We start from the raw sequence: 21,853 nt of genomic DNA, 5'->3' as shown, positions 1-21,853 counted from the left end.
TTTTTTTAAAACAGTCACCAATGCTTTTCTAAACAAGTGTGATCATGCACAGCTGGCTGTTGGCCAGGGAAGAAAAAAAGTGGTGACCCTTATACAGAATAATTCTGCTGTGCCTTGGGACATGTTTATGTATGTCAGGTACAGGCACTGTGATAGAATACTTAGAGCCTGGTGTAGAAGAGACAGGAGTAAGCTACTAGGTGAAAGGTCACCTGTTTAGAGTTGCTATTGTTGTCTGGATGGGACAATGTATGTAAAAATGGGGTATACATGACAGGACTATCCTAATAGACATGACAATGCAACATAATAGCAACAACACTGCAAGACCTTCATAACACATAAACTACAGCAGTACAAGAAAACACAATGTGATACCGATGTGCACCAGCAAAACTAGAACAACAAAATACACTACACCAACAGACTACACCACATGAACATAACACACAGAATAGATTAACATAATAACACACTAATATGTTATAATACAACAACACTGTACAACTCATCATACATTAAAAGAGCATAACGGAACAACAAGCAGACAACATACCAAAACTATACATAATACATTTGCATGAAGCATTACCTACATAACATAACATAACATAACGTGTATTTGCAAAGCGCACATTTGCCCAAGGGTATCTTGGCACTGAATAACAGATATTTATTGTTACCCAGCTCAATGTTCCTCATACACAATACAACAACACATCATCATGAACATATAGCAATGCAATTAGTTTATGTTGTGTTTTTGCTGCTGTGCTAGGGGTTATATTTTAAACCATTGTTGTGATGCCTTTTCTTGTTTCAAACAAATGTTTTATTGTTTTACCAGTCCATAACAACATTAATTAATGCAATTTTCCATGACAGATAAATTTAGCCAATCTGTTATCGAAGCGTCTGGTTTCCAAGCAAGCATTCCTGAGTGAAGGCTTCAGTTTTCCTGACTGGGGATGTTTAGTAGATATTGACTGTGGACTGCCTCAAAAAAATAGGAAAACGTCTCCTTGAAATGATTTCCACTTGTTTGACAACCTCCCTGAATCCAATCAGAAACACTAGTCTACCAACTTAGGGGTCAATTAGGATGGCGGACGGATCGCCACCGCCATTCAGGCGGTGGCGATCCGTCCGCCATCCTTGCCCGTCCGCCACCTATTTCCCTCCCACCATATTACAATGGCGGGGGGGACCGTGGCGGACGGGAAGACCGTCCGCCGCATTTCCGCCGCGGTCGCCTTGCTTGTATATGCATAGATATCTTAACCGAAGCATATTTTGCCCTATCGCTATTAAGCATTGGGGTTCTCCAAGGCTTAAAAAGGACACTCTGGGTGAAATCAAGGTTGAAAGCTGTATCTAGCCAGGATGAAGGCTCAATATGAAAGTGTAGCGGTACCAGAAGGCATGATTCTTCCTGGCTGTGGGAAGTCCGACTCTAGCCTACATCCTCACCAGAACGGCTTTTACTTTGATTTCATACAGACCTCCTCGGCTGCAAAAGAATTTCTATTGTATATCTTATTCACTCCTCCTCTGGAACGTAAAAGATATACAGTTGACTTTATAACGTCTCGCAGCACATTGTAACCCTGTAGATCTTTTCCACTCTATACAAAGCAACACACAAATAAAACTATAAATAAAGGTAGACAAATAAACAAACAAGCAAATACATAAATAAATCATGCTGTGCAGTGCTTTGTACCACATTATTATACCTTTTAATTTTAACAGGTAATTTTCTCTACATTCTGTTTTACATTTAGTTGTAACTGGATACCGATAATTTCTAATACAACAGGGGACCGGGGGGCATATTAACAAGCTGAAGTATCGCCGCTTTCTTGGCACAATTCGCCGAGAATGCGGCGATACTTCCAGCGCCCTATTAACAAGGGCATTGCAACGCCTGCCACAAGCCCACTTTTCATGTCAGCGAGAAACATTGCTAATGACATGCAAAGTGGGCGTTCCCACGTCCAACCACATGTAAAATGTGGTTAGAGGTGGGAACACCCTATCACCAAGGCAGGCGTTGGGAGGAAAAGACCTGCGATAAACTTGTTTATCGCAGGTCTCCCAACGCCTGCTCTGACCAGGCGTTAGGCATTATTAACATGGGGGTGTGGATCATAAAGCTGAATCCACCCCCCCATATTATCAAGGCACACATTAGCGCGTGAAAACAAGCATTGTTTTCACGCGCTAATGTTCACTATCACCGGCTATCGCAGGATTTACTATCGCCTACGTGTTGCGCGTTGATAATATCGCGCTAACAAGGCGAGACAAACCGGCGATAGCTGGCGATAGTGAAATGTGCGATGTGCAATTTTTAACGCACATCTTGTTAATATGCCCCTATGTTTCTATTTCGGGGTTTTCATTGGTAATACTAATGCATTCTGCAAGGTGTAGTATTGTTTCACTTTTATTTGAGGAGTTGGGTTATATAACCATCTTACAATGATTTGTAGAACAAAGCCAGTCTGCCCCAGTGAAGCAACATGGTCCCAGTCAAATACTATTTCAGTGCAGAAAACTATAGTCCAGGAGTTGTTAACACAGTCCATCCGGCTGAATAGAATATTTAGATAGAGTTTCCATTTCTGTGTAACAGAGGCGTGTAAAATCGCAAAATAACATTATTACAATTCCTTTCACCCACCTATTTGACTTAATTGCATGTATTTCTATGTTGTGATTGGGAGCGAGTTAGAGAAATAGGAAATATGCCCTTTTATCGCATAGCAGAGCCCACCATAATTGCCTTTGCTCTTTGTAGTACTATCATTAAACTCCTCTAGAATCATGGCTCACCGACTCCCATCTTGTCTCTCTCCTCCACAGCATTGACGCCACTTTGACAAATCCACTCTAGCATGTTAACGATAATATCCAAAGAACGCATCCAGGCTGTTATTGTGGTGCTTAGTAGATTGAAATTGCAAATTGTTTTTCTGTTGGTTTCTTGCCTGGTGACGATATTTATACCATCGCTTTCTTCTTCTAGCTGATATTTCTTCAAATCGGTTTGTTTTCTTCACAAGCCTAAATCAATGTTTGAGTTTAATTAGCAGGCACAGGAATGTATAATAATTCACATGGATTAGTTACATTTTTTAGATGTAATTTGTAAATATTCTGCTAAAACTAATATTTGTAGTATTTTTTTTTGTAACTTTTTAATAGTGCAAGAAGTATAATAATATATACCAGTGATACAAGAAGTATAGCAGAATGAAACAAGTCTGATATATTTATATATACGCATGCATATGTCATCAATAAAGAGTAGTCAGTGGTGACATTACATTTCACAGCTTCCTGATATGTATGTTTGGAACAGAACGTAGTGATAAAATATAATACAAAATCATATGTAACAGAAATAGCGGCATACAAGGAACAGAGTTGTGAATTTGGGGGCATAAGCTTAGCAAAAAAAATTTTATCGCCGCGCATTGCCGGATATTATCGCAGAGATAACGTGCTATTAGCAACGTTTATCTCCAAAGCGATAAAACATGCAGCGATAGCGGCGAAATGCGTGAATATCGCTGGAAATCCAGTGATATTCAGGCATTATCGCTAATAGGGACTTAGCCTGAATATTCACCTCCCATTGGACATACAGGCTAAGAACTGGTCTGAGCAGGCGTTAGCTTTCAGCGATATTCACGCTTAGAGGAAAAAAATGTGTCGCTACGCCTGCTTTGATAATAGGAGATAGCGATGTTAGCGACTGCTTTCAGTCGCTAACAGGTTGGGTACGCCCACTTTGCATGTCATTAGAGATAAAAATCGCTGACATGCAAAGCGGGCCCCAAACTGCTCACTATCACCTAAAAGCTGTCATTAACTGATGTTAGCAACAGTTTTGCTAATAGGGCAATGAAATTATCGAAAACGCGGCGATAATTTTATTTCGCCTGCCTTGGTAATATGCCCCTTGGTGATTATATAACCAACCATGGGTCTATGTAACTGTAAATCTAGATTAGATTAGCTAGGTCTAGGTCTAAGGACAGGTGGTTAACTCTTTATAGGCGATGGTATGTCTGCTCCATGGAAGTGTTAGCTGGCCTGGTAGTAGAGTCTCTAGTTGTTTTAATAAATGTGTACTCAGAAAATAATATATATATATATATATATATATATATATATACATATATATATATATATATATATATTACCTACTGGCGGTCGCCAGTAGGTATATATAGTTAGGATTGATTTTCATAGGGAAATCGCAGCATTCTATTTAGAATAACTTTGGCGCCGGTTGAGGAATCAGCCTGAATTTTTCAGCAACTTTGCCTCGCGGCTCTCCGCTCCTTCCCTGAACGTTTGGGGGGGATTCGTGAAGCGGGGGCCGAGATAAAAGGGGGGTCCCAAAACGTGTTTTCCCCATGTTAATTTCCATAGGGCGGTCGGTCGCACTTTTAGCTCGAACGGCTGAATGGATTTTCACCAAACTTGACAAAATTGTAGGTACTGGTATCCCGATGTGCCTTTGCTATGTCTCAAGATATGTGCTCCAGTGGATTTTGTGTAATTTAGGTTTAAAAAAATGTATATATCTGTAAGCGCGCCCCAGTACGCGCACCGGGGAGCGCTCCGGGCGCGCCACGCGACTTGCGCACGGCAAGCTGATTGGTTCTCGGGTGTCTGTAAACATTCGAAACAGTCCGCAGCGGCCGCCATCTTGTGTCTCGGTAGGATCGAGACACAAGAGGTGGTAAAAACAAAAGGGAAAATAGTGAAAAGGGGGCAGGGTAGACCCCCCCCTGGCCCCCTAGGTTTGATGTGGGGGCCATAAAAGGGTCCCTCGGGTAAAAAAATAAATACATTTTTTTTTTTCGATTTTCGCGTGGGGAGCGCCCGGTACGCGCACCGGGGAGCGTACCGGGGAGCGTACTTTGGTGAACAATTGTGAAAATAATAGTGTAAAATAATCATTTTGAGTGATTACAGGTAGGGTAGCTCTGAAAAGAGCTTTTGGATTCTGTGGCTGTTTTATGTACCTACAAGTACGTCCCACACAACCCCACACCCCCACACCCACACACTCCCCACACATACCTCACACACGCACACCTCCACCTACACCCAAACACCCCAAAGCCCTACACCGACACCTTACACATCCACACCCACAACCACACATCCCACACACCCAGACACACACACACACCTCACCCCCCCAACACACACACACACACGCACACACAGATACGTCACAGACACACCCCACACATCCCACACACACACTTCCCCTTCACACACACACACCCACACCTCACAGACACACCCACACATCCCACATATACACACATATCTTACACACATACCCCCACATCCACACACCCCCACACACACCTCACACACCCACACCTCCACCTACACTCAAACACCCACACACTCACACCCACACACACAACTTACACCCCCACACCCCCACCAACACCCACATACCCCACGCACCTACACACACCTATACACCCACATACCATAGTCTGTCAGGAAAACATAAAGAACATGGAGGCAGGAGATGAAAAAGAGATGTCAAATACACTTTGGAGATAATATAGTGGGAGAAAGGAAGTATCTATGAACACAATTACTCTGTAAAACAAAAAAGTTGCCCAGTATACTATAAGTCTCACATTATATTATATTCATTTTGGTACTATTTCATTGATTACATATAAAAAAGAATAATGTCTGGAACAATTTTTAATTATTAAATATAAATGTATTGCTCTGATTTTTCAAAATTTAATAAGACTTCCAACATTATCTCGTCGGGAATGTCCTCATTTGGATTACATGATTCCATTTCTTCCACATATTTCAGAAACTCTTCATCAAGAGACTGATCGAAAACATCTGAATTGTTAATCTCTTCCTCTGGGTTGTCCTGAAGATCAAGTTCGAATGAAATATTAAATTTATTTTGATCTCCTTCCATTATGTTGCTGTAAATTGCATAAAAAATAAATATATCAGTAGAGATAGGGCACTGTTGGGTTTAAGTTCAGACAGGTAGTTTTGATTTTTTAATAGTGAAGTTATCTTTGGGCAGTGTATGGTATCAGGCTGGAAGTAGAAATATAAAAAAGTGTATGTGATGAAACCTAAGTAAATTCATAATTATACAAGACAAGCCTAAATCCATCCATAACTATAACAGAGAAGCCTATCTCAATCTATAACTATTACAGAGGGATAGTATATAACTATCAGAAAATGTTTTCCAAATTAACTTAAAGTGCACAATATACTTCAGTTTTCCCAAAAACATCTTACCTTTGAAAAAGCAATTGAAGTTATTAGTGAAAATCCTTTTGAATTGTACACCAGGAAGTAGTAGTCAAAATGGCTGTGTTTCCCTCTCTTTCTTTATATACATTCAGGTACATAACCAATCAAATGTCAGGTAAAAAAAGTAGAAAATGAAAGTAACATTTTAATTGGCTGTCAATTCTAACACTTCAGATGTGTTTTTGTGAAGTAATTTACCTCAGGATATTTAGACAGTGCTACAGCTCAAATGGCTCAATGGAATTCCATCGAATTTGGGAAAATGGTAGGGATTGCTATGTAGTATGAGCTATTCTATATTTGGTGAAAGTGTCTCCAGTGGTTTTTATGTAAATTAATTTTTAACATGTTTTTGGGAGCGCTTACCGGTGAGCGCCCCGGTATGCGTACCGGTAAGCGCAACGGTAGTCCTCCATTTTGTGTTTCGGTAGATTTGAGTCAGAAAATGGCGGATAAACAACGTTGGGAATGGGTATAAGGGGGCACGGTAGGTACTCCCTGACACTCTAGGTTTTCTGAGGGGGTCTTAGGAGGCCCATATAGGCCAAAAAAAATATAAATTTTAAAATTTTCACGGGGGTAGCGCCCGGTACGCGCACCGGGAAGCGTTCCGGGGTGCGTACTTTGGTGAAAAATAGTGAAAAAAGTTAGAAAAAGATAATCATTTGGAGTGATCAGAGATAGGGTAGCCCTGAAAAGGGCTTTTGGGTTCTGTGGCTGATTTAGGTACCTACAAGTAGGTACCAATGCACAGTCTTAAATTCAGGAGGAATATTCTATTACCCTCATCAGAAAAGTGCACACCATCTCCCCTGTAGATATCTTGCATGTTGTAACGCAAGTTATTATTGTATATTGAACCCATTCCATAGTCTCTCATGTATGCAGAAACAGATTTATTCACATGTTTCCGTGCTTTCTCAAATTGTGGACAAAATTGATTGGACCACTTCCATTTCTGCCTTTGGCATATATTGGAATATACCAAGGCAGTTTGAGGAAAAAGTGCCATCAATTGATCAAAAGTGTCCTTTATAAGCATTTCCAGACCTACCCCAGTCAAAGTGCCCAAGTCATTTCCTCCACAGTGCACAATTAACAGGTCAGGGTGTGGCAAATGCAAAAAGGTTTTCACCAATGGTATCAATTGGTGACAATCCTCTGTGGCCAATCCATTTAATCTTCACATTTGGTAAGTCAAGGTTGTGGAAATTTCAGGTAGCTGCATACCTTTGAGCCCAGTGGATATAGCTATGTCCAATAATCCAGACAGAATACATGGTGAGAGGAGATTCTGATGCAGTCAGATGAAGTGTGGAAAAGAAATGGCAGTTGGAACAATAGGAGTTTGCAAAAAAAAAACTGTGGAGTTTCAGTGCTATTGAATCACAAGCAATGATTGGTAGAATGAGATAGTTGAAAACTGAAAGTTAGGGTGCATGGTTGTGTTCTGTGTAAGAAGTAATTTGAATGGTTAAAAAAAAGTCATTTAAAGAAACATTGCACCAGATAAGCTGGTGTATTCGCAGGTCAAACATCCTTGCTGAGGTGATTTGCAACATTGTAAAATAAACTTTTAACCCTGGGAGCTCAGTGAGGAGGGAGTTGCTATGGTAACAGGTAGAAAGGGCTGAGGGGGGGAAGGGTGTTGGTTTGAAAATAGAGAGGGAAGAGATTTGATTGGTTAACAAAAAGGGATATCTGTGTAGAATTAGAGGTTTTCTGTGCCTTTATGGTTTGCAGTGTCTGGAGAACATATCTTTTGCTCTGCTAAAGAAATATTGGTGTGTGTATCTGACACTGTTCTGAATCTCCTAAAATATTTGTAAAGGTGAGTTATGATTCATTTAATATACATAGAGACTTGTATACTCTATGGAGAAGATTTGGAAGGAAATTGTGGTCTTTACATGTTGCTTTGTGTCATGCTTTTTGATAATGCTTGGTAAAAAGTTTTTACTGCATAGAGTAATTGTATTTTGTAAAATTGTGAATTTTTTGTCGTGACATGGAATGCTTCTACGTAGGACCTGTGCTGTGTTTTGTAAATGTGATGTAAAAAACGATTTTGGGGGAAAAAAATAGTTTTTACATTTTTTAAAAGGAATAAAGAATGTGTGCATGTTTAATAGAAATACATTTGACTCTTTACAATGATGTTACCTGTGTTAACTCAGTGTAGGAAGCATATTGAGTTTGTTTGCATAGAGGAATTGTATTTTGTAAAATTGTGAAGCTTCATGTGCAAGATTTTGCCTCAGTATTATCCCTGCTGTGAGGCAGATGGTTGTAAATATGATCTGTGCTGTGTTTCCTAAATGTGATGTCAAAAACGATTTTGGCGAAAATAAATGGATTTTACATATTTGGGTATAATGTGGCGCAAAGGTTTAAAAAATGACGCATACATGCGTAACCTTTTAAATATGGGGAAAAAAGGTACATGTTTGGGCTTTCCTGGGAAGCCTAGGTGGTGAGGATTGTATCTAAGTGTGCAGTGGACTAGGCTTCATGAAGCATAAAAATAGTTTTTACATTTTTTAAAAGGAATAAAGAATGTGTGCATGTTTAATAGAAATACATTTGACTCTTTACAATGATGTTAGCTGTGTTAACTCAGTGTAGGAAGCATATTGAGTTTGTTTGCATAGAGGAATTGTATTTTGTAAAATTGTGAAGCTTCATGTGCAAGATTTTGCCTCAGTCTTATCCCTGCTGTGAGGCAGATGGTTGTAAATATGATCTGTGCTGTGTTTCCTAAATGTGATGTCAAAAACGATTTTGGGGAAAATAAATGGATTTTACATTTTTGAGTATAATGTGGCGCAAAGGTTTAAAAAATGACGCATACATGCGTCACTTTTTAAATATGGGGAAAAAAGGTACATGTTTGGGCTTTCCTGGGGAGCCTAGGTGGTGAGGATTGTATCTAAGTGTGCAGTGGACTAGGCTTCATGAAGCCTATCTCTGCTGCATTCTTAGACACAGGTGTCAATTTGACTCTTTACAATGATGTTAGCTGTGTTTTAAAACAGTGTAGGAAGCATATTGAGTTTGTTTGCATAGAGGAATTGTATTTTGTAAAATTGTGAAGCTCCATGAGAAAGCGTTTGCCTCACTCTTATTCCTGTTGTGAGGCAGGTGCAAGATTTTGCCTCAGTCTTATCCCTGCTGTGAGGCAGATGATTGTAAATAGGATCTGTGCTGTGTTTCCTAAATGTAATGTCAAAAACGACCATGTTGTTGGTTTTGTGAATTACAAAAATAGAGATGGAATTGAAATTTTAAAAATTAAATTTGATGACATTGATGAAATAGAACAAATTTGTCGTTGTTCAGCTAGATTTTTGCTCGTGAAAGACTTATATGTTCGCCGAAAACAGTTTCCTATTTGTTTGGCATATGCGGTGACAATTCATAAGTCTCAAGGTTTAAGTGTAGATAGCGCTTTGGTGAACATTGGAAGTTCTGTGTTTAAAGAGGGTATGGCATATGTGGCATTATCACGAGTCAGAACTTTATCAGGATTGTACTTGATTGAGTGTGATGAAACAAAGATTTGTGCAGATTTAGATTGTGTAAAAGAATACAATAGGTTAAGAAGAGAGTATGCTCCACATTTGCCTCAATATCCTCTGATTGAAAAACGTGTGGTAGGCCGAAAAAGAAGAAATGAGAGTAATTGCAGTGAGGTATCAGCAAAATGGCATAAAGTAGATAAAAGTGTAATTGTAAAGAGAAACAAAAAGGATTCTGTTGAAGATGTTGTTGGATTTCAGTTTGAAAACAGTTCTGGTGTCAACTGCTGTGCTAATGTAGTAGTTAATGTTGGTTTTTTTCTTCAAAATTTACAAAGACAGATTGTTGAAAATCGGGAACAAACATTGTGCTGTTTATTGAATTCTGTGTTAGACAAATGTAGTAGTGATAGAGCAAAAATAGAAAGTGTTTCAGAAATTAGAAATCTTCTAGATATATGTTCAGGTCAAAATCAATTTTCACAGAATATTCAGCAGGATTGTCAGGAATTTTTAATATATATGTTTGATGTATTACATTGTAATGATTACAAGATGAAGGAGTAGATATAAAAAATCTATTTGGCCTTTCTTATCAATGGCAACATGACTGTGATAACTGTGCTTCATCAAGTACTACTAGAATAGACTCTGAAAGATTTATATATTTAACTTTACCTGACTGCAAATTAGTGTCTTTCAATATTCTAGTTAAAGCAGCGGATCACAATATGGTGTGTACCCACTGTAAGTCTGCAATGCTGTCCACATTATTTCTACAAAATTATGGTCACTATGTTATTTTAATGTTCCAACGATGTAGACCTGATGGAACTAAATTGACAACTTGTGTTGATTGTGTGGAGGGAGGCTTAAGCGACACCACTTCCTGGTTGTCCCATTCTGGGCAGCCATCTTGGGGAGGTTGACGGGCTAGTCTCCCCCCTCGCCCTCACTATTTTAGGGCGGGAGTATTGCGCGCACGATCACTTACCAACAAAGATCATAGCGCTAGTGCTTGAATGCGACCAGGAGTTCTGCAAGCTGCTACTTTCGTTTTTAATAATTTTAAAGACCTATTGACTAAGAATATGTGTTTTTAAAATTAGATTGCTGCTACTTCGTTTTAACAATTTAAAAACCTATTGATTGAAGAATATGTGTTTTTAAATTACATTGCTGTGCCTCTTACCTGTTTTCTGGTCGCTACTCCCCGGTCCACCACAGCTTGTGCTGATTGTGTGGAGGGAGGCTTAAGCGACACCACTTCCTGGTTTTCCCATTCTGGGCAGCCATCTTGGGGAGGTTGACGGGCTAGTCTCCACCCTCGCCTAATCTATATGACCTCTTCCTATCCCGCGCAGCGGTGACACGCAGCGGTAGCGCCGTATACGCGCCGAAGAGGCGCCAAAGAGAAGCCAGTCTGCGCCAGTCCGCGTCCAGACGCTTCTCGCTGGTCCTGGTCTGGGGTGGTGACCGGCATCATGGTCGGTAATCAAGTTGTCTACAACTCTTTGTGGTTAGTCTCCTTACGCCCCCCTGTCAGTCCTTCCTGCTGCCATTCCGTCTCTCCAGCTAACACCGACCATCACTGCAAGCACTGTACATGGAGCACCTCCCGCCCATGTAGCGGCTCCCTCCCTTTGGGAGAGTTTTGGAGATTGTATCTCCTTAATTGCCGGTCGCTACCTAAACACTCCACAGAGTTGCATCTGTTGATTGATGAGCTTAATCCTGACGCCCTATTTTTAACGGAAACTTGGCTTCAGATTGACAACGACCCGTCCTTAATATGGGCCACTCCTCCAGGCCACACCCTTAAGCACCTCGACCGCCAATCGGGGAGAGGCGGGGGCTTAGCTAATATATATAGGGACACCTTTAAGTGTCAGGTCACTTCTAATTCCTTGCTGACCTGTGAGAGCTTACACTTTGCACTTGATCTCTCCCCTACCACCACTTTTTCTGGTATTCTACTCTATCGACCACCAGGCTCCCTCAACAATTTTATCACTCAAATTACTGATCTCACCGCTAACGCAGCCGTGACCTCATCTAACCTCACTCTGCTTGGGGATTTTAATATCCATTCAGATGACCCCCAGGATACGGCAGCTAATAACTTGCGGGCCAACATGCAAGCGTTAGACCTCTGCCAGAGAGGCTATCAGGCGACCCATAAGAAGGGACATCTCCTCGATCACATATACAGTAATGTCAACCTTAATGTAGAGTCCCCGGTTCCTCTGCCTTGGACCGATCATTTTTTGATACCGTTCACCTGGCTTTCTAACTCTTGTCCCCCTCCTGAAGCCTCTACAAAGTACATGGGCAGGAAATGGTCCTCACTTCCCCTCACCGATTGGACAACGGCCCTTACTCAAGACCCCCCGAGAAAGGCCTTGAACCCTGCCTCTGCTTCTAGCAACTTTGATCACTGGATCTCCAGCACTTTAGACCAAGTTCTTCCCAAACGCCCCTGTAATCTCATCAGAAGACCTAAAGTTGCACCCTGGTACACTCCTGCTCTGAGGTTATTAAAGCTTGACTGCCGCAAACTAGAGAGAGCGTGGAGGAAGGACCATTCTCAGTCTAGGAAAGACGAATACAGGTCCGCAATGAGGCTCTATAAATCAGAGATTAAAATGGCGCAAACCTCCTTCTATGAAGGTAAAATTAGTGCTGCAGCAAACGCGCCTAGAGAAATCTTTAGGATAGCTAAGTCCCTCATTTCAGCTCCGGCTGAGCGTCCTTCTGTTGAAGGGGCACAAGACCGCTGTAATGAGCTAGCTGCCTTTTTTTCCAAGAAAATCTCGACCATATATTCTTCTTTTAGTAATCCTACGGTCAACACCCCCTCCGTCCCTCCTAGGCCAGCTGACTCCTCGGCTCCCTGCAAACTGGACACAATTCCGCTTCTTGATGCCGCCAGCCTGGATAGATTAATCTCCAAAGTTTCTTCTGGCTCTCCCAATGACCCGGCACCCCCCCGGATCCTTGTCAAGGCACTGGACGTTATTCGTCCTGTGATCCTGGAAGCTTTAAACACCTCCATTGTGTCCAGGTCGGTCCCACTCGCTTGGAAGTGTGCCATGGTGAGGGCGCTTCTCAAGAAACCCTCCCTGGACCAGAACAACCTGTCCAACTACCGCCCCATTTCGTTGCTTCCCTGGTTGAGTAAACTGCTGGAGAAGCACACCAACAATATCTTAACAGACTATCTGGAGTCCAACTGTCTGTTGCGTGCCTCCCAGACAGGTTTTCGCCCTCAACATGGCACAGAAACTGCCATGTTGGCGGTCACAGAGGAAGCAAGAACAACTTTGGATCGGGGAGGAAAGGTGGCCATTATCCTGTTAGACCTTAGTGCCGTGTTCGACACGGTGAACCATGCCACGCTAGTATACCGACTGGCGGGCATGGGCGTGTCGGGCGCGGCTCTGGACTGGCTCACCTCCTTTTTGAGTGAGCGCTTTTTCCGGGTCTTTGAGGGTGAGACAGTCTCTCCTAAACATCCTCTCAGGTGTGGGGTCCCTCAGGGCTCCTCCCTGAGCCCGACCCTCTTTAACGCCTACATGGAACCTCTGGACAGGATAGTCCATCCCTTTGGTGTGCGTATAGTCACCTACGCGGATGATACGCAGCTGGTGGTCTCGTTAGACCACGCAGATGGATCATCCAACACCTTAGGCCCCTGTCTAGAGGCTGTTGCCAGTTGGATGCAAGCCTCCTGTCTCAAGCTTAACGGGGAGAAGACAGACATCATTCTCCTTGGAAATCCCTCCCCGTCTGCTCTTGCACCCGTCTGGCCACCATGTCTTGGCGCTCCTCCTGCGCCCAAGTCCCAGATAAAGAGCCTCAGGATCTGGCTTGACACTGCCCTTGATTTCTCTGTCCAGGCTACTAAGACTGCTGCCACTTGCTTCGGACTAATGAGGATGCTCCGGCGGGGTGGCCGCTCTTTTTCCCATTCGGCAACCAGACTCTGGAACGCCCTCCCCTTTGCCATACGGGGTAACAGCAACCTCCTCTCGTTCAGAAAGGCCCTAAAAACGCATTTGTTTGCTAAATCTCGCTGATCTGCCCCGAGCCTGCGCTAAAACCATTTTATCTTCAAGCGCTGCGAGGCCCCAGGGCAGTTATGCGCTATACAAATGCAATTTTTCATTTCATTTCATTTCATTTTCAACTTCTATTCAAAATTTTGTGGCTTCTCAGTTATCGATATCAGGAAGAACCTTTGCAACTGTAGCTATTATTTTTCATGATGGTCCTTCTACAACATCATGGCATTACACATGCTATTTAAAAACTTCTAAAGGTTGGACCCAATGTTACGACAATCATTTGACTTTCAAACAACGTTTGCCTATTGGCTTTATAAATTCATATCTAGTGTTTTACAGCCAAAATTTAGGTAAAGGTAATTGGCCTATGAAGACGGGAGGAGTACTCATATATACTCATACATCTGACACTATTTGGCCAAATGGAAAGGTGCAAGAATGAGTAAAGAGTTATGACTGAAAAAAAGGAGTATATTAAAATTTTGAAAATATTTAGATGTTCTTGGAGCTTTTCTTGTAGAAAGTCGATGAAATGGATTTCTAAGTGAACAGCAAAATACTATGCAACGAGAAAAGGACCTCCATGATATACTATTTGGCCTCAAGGAAAAGTAAGTCAATCAAAGATTAGCGTACATTTGTAATTTGTCAGTATGTAAGGGTTTTTTTAAAACACAATCTTTTAGATTGTGTTTTTTTTCCCGCTGTCATATGATGAGTAATTTGAACTCACTACTTTAAGTGAAATTCAATATATTCTGAGAACAGCAAAAATAAACTATGTAACATGTTGTAGAAGTTATTCTATACTTTGGATTGTGTATATTAAATTGTATTCCCATTCTCTGACACTTACTTTCCTTTTTTCATCTTCTTTCAGCTCTTTTTACTCACTTATGTCTTTCTCTCACTCTCTGTAACCCCCCTTCCCTTACTCCACTTCTTTGACAACCCCTCATTTTCATTTCAACTGTGTGTATCCGGTCTCTCCCTTGCATAACTTTTCAGCTTTCAGTCTTTCTGCTTTTCTTCTCTTTTCCGTATTTTCCTCCTTTGCTCTTTTAGTAATTCCTGTTTACTCACTCAGCAGTATTATTGCACTCTCTCACTATAAATCACCCACTCTCCTTAGCTTATCTTTGTTTGCTCTTTACTTTTGACCTCTTCTCTCTGTTTTTCGTTCACTACTTCTATGTCCTCAGTGCCTCACTCTACTTGTGTTATTTTCACTTGTGTTTATCTACCTTCTATCACTACTTTTACAACAACTTCACTGCTCCTCTCTCATCGTTCTTCATCCCATTTCTTTTACTCTGGTTCCGTTACTATCCATCATTTCCTTTCTTTCAATGTCCTTCTCTTTACTTTCATCACCAAATTATTTTCTCTCAGTACCACTGTTTTAGTCGTCTTCTCCTCTCTTTCCTTTTTTTGCAGACTTACTTTTTTTCTTTTCTCACTCATTGTACTCCACCTCACTCAGTTTTTCTCTTAGTGTGTCTACGTTATAACTTCCTCAGTCCATTTTCTTCAATTGTTGTATATTATTCTGTCTCCCTTCATCCTTTCACTGTATGACTGTTCTTCTCTTACTCTCAGTTATCTTCTATTCCTCATTCTTCTAAATGTATCCTTAATTAGACTGTTTTCTGTCTCAGTCATTATCTTTTTACTTACTTCTGTTTCCTGATTTAGTTTTGCTAACTCACATTGTTTTAGTATCTTTCTTACCTTCAGTTCATTTCTCTGTACTTCTCTCTCTTTTTCTTAGTGAATCTATATGCCTTACTCTTTGTAATTTGCTCTCCTTCTATTTTTTTTCCCTCTTTTTGTCCTTCTACCTTAGTTTATTTCCCTTTCTGTGTTCTTCACTCTCACTTTATTTCTAAATAGAGTGTTATGATGTTTTTAGCTCTTAATTTGTATCTTTTAATTTAAAACACATATTTTACTAATTATAACTTATTTGTTCTTCTCTCTTTCACAGATACCAACTGTAGTAAAAAAAATTAAAGTTACATTTATTATATGGTAAGTATGACTAAAAAAATGTAGTTTGTTATCACCCTTTGCTTTAAGGTCACTAACATTTTCTCAATCTACCTCACTCCTGTGTTTTTACTCTGCTTCTTTCACTTATTCTTATTCTCCATGTTTACTTCCCTTTCCCTATTTACCCTCTCATATTCAACTTCTTTTTATCCCTATTCTTTACTTCACTTACCCTCTGTTCCCTTCCTTTGCTTCTCCACTCATTCTCTTTTTCTTAATTATTTACCTTACTCCTACACATATAGCTCATCCCCCTCCCAACACATGCACACACCTGTAACATACACCCACACACACACCACACACATACCTCATACACACAAAAAACCTCCCACACACACTCTTCAAAAACACACACACATTCCATACACACACATACATCGAACACATATACACCCCACACTCATACACTTTTCATACATATTTCACACACCCTCATTTCTACCCACACCAAAACAGTCCACACAACCACACCCACAGACACACCTTACACACCCAAACTCCTACCTACACCCACTGACTCCCTGTAAGTCACACACATTGCATTACTTAACTTTTTTTGCTGTTTTACTCAAGCCCATTCAGGTACTGTTTCCTTTACTCTCTATGTCCACTCTCTATGTCATTCACCATGTGTTATCCTAATTCAATATTTCTCCCTCTTTCACCCCTCTTTACTTATACTATGGGTAGCGCACCGGGGAGCGTAACAAGGGGAAAACCAAGAGAAACAGTAAAATAATATTTTAGAGTGCTTTGAGGTAGGGTAGCTGTTGTGTTGTGTGGGTGATTTACTTACTGCACTCCTTCCACTCCTTTTCTCAGTCCCTCTGTGCTCACAGTTCCTCACTCCCGTTCACTCAGTCCGTCTCTCTTACTCTAATTGTCTCTGTCTCTTCACTCTTTCACTACTTGTTCATTATGTTTTCTCCCTGAAGTTCAAGCACACTACGTTATTTACATTTCTTTGCTGCTTCAATTATTCCCTTTCTGTTACTTCTTCTTTTCTTCTTTCAGTTTTTTCTCTCTTTCAATCCACATGTTTTAACTTTAGTCGATTTTATCCATCTTATTTCATCCCTCTTTAGTTATGGACACTACTTTCTTCTCTCTCTCCCTCACCAGTGTTATTTAAATCTGGTTCCGTTATTACCTTTTATTTGTACATCATTTTTTCACTTTCCTTTTACTCTTTACAGCCACTCACATTCTTCATGTACCTCTGCTTTAGTATTATTCTTCTCTCTTTCTTTGTTTCACAGCCTTATATTTTTTTAATTTTCTCTCTTACACTTTCTTATATCTTTTACATTGTTTTACTATGTATTATACAGTACCTCTGTGTTGCTCTCTCTTGCTGTCTGTCTCTTAACATTACTCTCTCTTTCTCTTTCTCTTATGCTCTCCTTCTCTTGTTATTTTTTTCTTTTTTTTTTTTATTGCGCTAACGGGGCGCTCTCCGGTGCGCGCACCGGGAAGCGCACCTATGAGAAAAATGAAGTCAAGAGTGCTAAAAAAAATTGTAATTTTTTAGAAATGGGAGGTAGTTCTGAAAAGAACTTTTTTTTAATGTTTTTGTTGTTTTATATATTTTTTTATTTTTCTGAACATTTTTTATTTTTTGGGGATTTTTTGAACAATTTTATGGTTTTTTTGGGTTTTTTGGGGGGGAACAACGAAAAACAGGCATTAGAAAGGGCTCAACAGGAGCAAAAAAAAATTTATTTCTTGGGGCGTTTTGAGCACTTGTGGTTTTCAAACGCTCTATTAATTAAAATGATACTCATATTCCCATATGAAATTAGTTCACCACAATAAATGCACACTAGCTTCATGTGCACAAAATTCTGTTGAATGTTTGGGACCGTCTCCCTCGCCTCTGGTCCCGATAGAGTTACCTGCGACGATGTACTGGCCACAGGAGTTGGTAGGTTATCTTGGAGGTGACGCAGCTCAGCAGCGCTGTAATTGTTTGGATGCCACCTCTGCATGTGGCGGTGCATAGTATAGTTACCAAAACTATACTTTTTGTTTGTACCTCTAGACAAAACATCTTTACAAATGAGGCATGTCACATATCGGGCATTGACCTTTTTTTGGTCTCGAGGAAAAGAAAAAAATTGCCATATAAAATGGTCTTTGTGGTGTGATTTGCGGGGCTGTTCAGGCAAGAACTGCCTCCGCTCTACGTCCTCTTCCTCTTCTTCTTCCTCTTCCTCTGGGTTTGGAAGGAACTGCGCAGGTGGTCCTTCCTTCCTAGGTGGTTGTGGTGGGGGTCCACCAGCTGCAGCTACTACAGATGCCATTATTTCAACAAGGAGAAACAGGTCTTCCTCTCACAAAGATGAAAGTCAGAGTGAGGAAAAAAGGAGGGGTTTTCATCATTTGGGAAAAAAAATAGTTCTAAACCAATCAAAAGTGTTATTTACAGGTCACATGACCTATTACGCTTACGTTACGCGTCCCGCTCCGCGCCCGGAGCGCTTCCGGGTTGCTGCGCTTCGTGCCTCGTTCGCGCTCCGGAGCACTTCCGAGTGCGCGAACGCGGCGCGTCATAAGACGCATTACGCGGCAACGCGATACGTCGCGCTTACGCGACGCGTCGCGATGTTGTTCTCGAACGCGGCAGTTGTGCAAACGGGACGTTTCCCGGTGCGCGGACCGGGTCGCGGCATAAAATTGAGCTAACGGGAAGCTACCCGGTGCGCGAACCGGTAGCATAAAAAAATTATATTAAACACATATAAAATATATTTTTCCTTTAAAAAAAGAATACATTTAACAGCTTTTAATATTTGCTATTAAAAAACCATTGAAATTCACTGAAAAAACCATAGGTTATAGACCATATATAGTTAGGAATTAGCATTTACAAAACCTTGAAAATTCACTGAAAAAACCATAGGTTATAGACCATATATAGTTAGGAATTAGCATTTTTAAAACCTTATTTTACTCACACAAAACCATTGAAATTCGCATATATAGTTAGTTGCACTAACTATATATTTCGCGCACCCGCAATCCACTGCTGATGATGTCACATATTACATCATTCATGACATGGTCAGTGACATCACTGATGACATCACTGATGACATCTCAAATGACATCGCTGATGACATCTCATTTGATATGACTGATCACATCACTGATGACATCATTCATGTGATAATACGATTAGCTTCTTCAGACTCTAACATAACCTTATATACACTCAGTGTAAACAGACACTCACAGAGTGTCACTCATCCATGGAGTTACTCACACACCTAGTCAGTCATGCAAAGAATCAATCACACCTCCATCTCCTCAACTATACAGTTATACACACCTTACTTATTCAAACAGATACTAACACATATTTACTCTCTTATACAATCCCTGATACAATTTCAGAATGATCCATACAGCCACTCACACATTCACTGCCTCTTATGCACAGTTATTTATATATGTCAACTCTCACATATACTGTGTTTTACATATGTTCTTACTTTGACATGTAGCACTGAGATATCCATTCACTCATCAATACACTCATGCACACAGTCAACCGCCCATACAGCTGTTCCCACATGCACTTTTGAACCCATACATCTAGTGAATCAACTGCTCACACATCTATGCACAGAGTTATACACCTCCCAACCACCCACACACACACTCAGTCTCCCATACAAATAATTGGGCAACCAATCAATAACCCATATAGTTACTCATATAGCTACTGATCAATACATGCAGCAGTTTACAGAACAACAGACATAATGATGCACAAATTAAGACAGTTTAGTCACTAACCCATGCACTCAGTGAGACACATTTAATCACTCACTCATACAGTCAGTCATGCACCTACTAAATCCTTCATCCAGACACTTTTACATCCACTCATTCTTCAATATGTAAGACATATTTAAAGTTTACAGAAACATACAGACACTGAATGTTGTTATCAGTGATGTCATCAGTGATGTCATTTGAGATGTCATCAGTGATGTCATCAGTGATGTCACTGACCATGTCATGAATGATGTAATATGTGACATCATCAGCAGTGGATTGCGGGTGCGCGAAATATATAGTTAGTGCAACTAACTATATATGCGAATTTCAATGGTTTTGTGTGAGTAAAATAAGGTTTTAAAAATGCTAATTCCTAACTATATATGGTCTATAGCCTATGGTTTTTTCAGTGAATATATATATATATATATATATATATACACACACACATATATATTTTATTTTCTTATGGAAACTAGGTCCTAACTATAACTACCTAGGTAGTTATAGTTAGGACCTAGTTTCCATAGGAAATCTGCAATATTCTATGTGGAATAACTTTGGTGCCGGTCGACGAATCTTCGCGAAATTCTCCAAGAATATGGGGCACTCCAGAAAGTTTTGGGGTGATTCGTCAAGCGGGGGCCGTGAAAAAAGGGGGGTTCCAAAACGTGTTTTCCCCATGCAATTTTCCTTAGGGACCTTTGGACACGGCTCAAGCCCTCCCACACGCCCCGGGGACCGCCACCTCCCCGGGGCACTACATTTTGAAATTGGGGGGTCCATGACAGACCCCCCAGCCCCAGGGATCACCACCCCCGGGGCTTTAAACTGTTGGGAGGGGGGTCGTGAGGGCACCCTCCTGGAGCCGTGTGGTGGCCCTGGGGACCGCCAGCCCCCCTGCAGTGTCCCGGGGTGCCTATCCCCAGGACACTGTTGTTTGCTGTGGTAGGGCGGGAGCCTCGCGGCTCCCGCCCTACCATAGCAATAGGAGTCAAAAACCAAAGCGGATTGCTTTTCTGCATGGGGAGCAGCATGTTAGCTGCTCCTCATGCAGAAAAGCAATGCCGGCTCCCGCAGGACGCGGGGAGCCGGCAGGGACCGTGGGGGGCTTGGGGACCCCCCCACGGTCCCCAACGGAGTGGGCCAGCCCCGGTGGATGGGGTCCCCAGGTCGACAAGTGGCCCTGAAGGAGGGCCACGCGGCCCCCTCCCCCCCAAAAAATTAAAATAAATAAAATGGCCGGCCCCGGGGGATGGGGTCCTCGGGGCCAAAAGTGGCCACAGGAGGGGGCAAAGCAGCCACACAACTAATTAAAACATATATTTAAAAAAAGGCCCATGCCCCGGGGAATGGGGTCCCCGGGGCAGACTTGGGAGGGGCCCCCTTCCCGATTTGTTGTTAAAAAAATTGAGGGCAGGCTCTGGAAGATGGGGTCCCCTGGGCCAAAAAAAAAGAAAAAGAAGAGGGTTTACACAGCCCCCCTTCTTAAAAGTAAATTTAAATAAATGGGATCGGGAGGAGGCCACGGCCCCTCATTGCACTGGGGAAACTAATTCCCCTTGCATAATGGGCGTCCCTGGGGGCCAACTAGCCCACCAGGAGCCTCCAGTATGAGCCAGGGGGCTGCGCTGCAGAGAGGTGTAAAAAGGGGCGTGGCCTCATTAGACCTCTCTGCAACGCAGCCCCCTGGCGCATACTGGAGGTTCCAGGTGGGCTAGTTGGCCCCTAGGGACTCCAGTATGCAAGGGGAATTAGTTCCCCCTCTGCAAATGCACCAAGCAGCTGCATTGCAGAGAGGTGTAAAAAGGGGCGTGGCCTCATTACACCTCTCTGCAACGCAGCCCCTGGCGCGTTTGCAGAGTGGGAACTAATTCCCCTTGAATTCTGGGGGTCCCTGGGGGGCAATTAGCCCAGCAGGAACCTCCAGTATGCGCCAGGGGGCTGCATTGCAAAGTGTTGTAAAAAGGGGCATGGCCTCATTACACCTCTCTGAAACACAGCCCTCTGGCGCATACTGGAGGTTCCTGGTGGGCTAGTTGGCCCCCAGGGACCCCCAGTATTCAAGGGGAATTGGTTCAC

Source organism: Lissotriton helveticus, chromosome 2_1 (genome assembly GCF_964261635.1).
Source record: "Lissotriton helveticus chromosome 2_1, aLisHel1.1, whole genome shotgun sequence".
Classification (NCBI taxonomy): domain Eukaryota; kingdom Metazoa; phylum Chordata; class Amphibia; order Caudata; family Salamandridae; genus Lissotriton; species Lissotriton helveticus.
The sequence above is the reverse complement of the archived record's forward strand: the minus strand, read 5'-3'. Positions refer to the sequence as shown.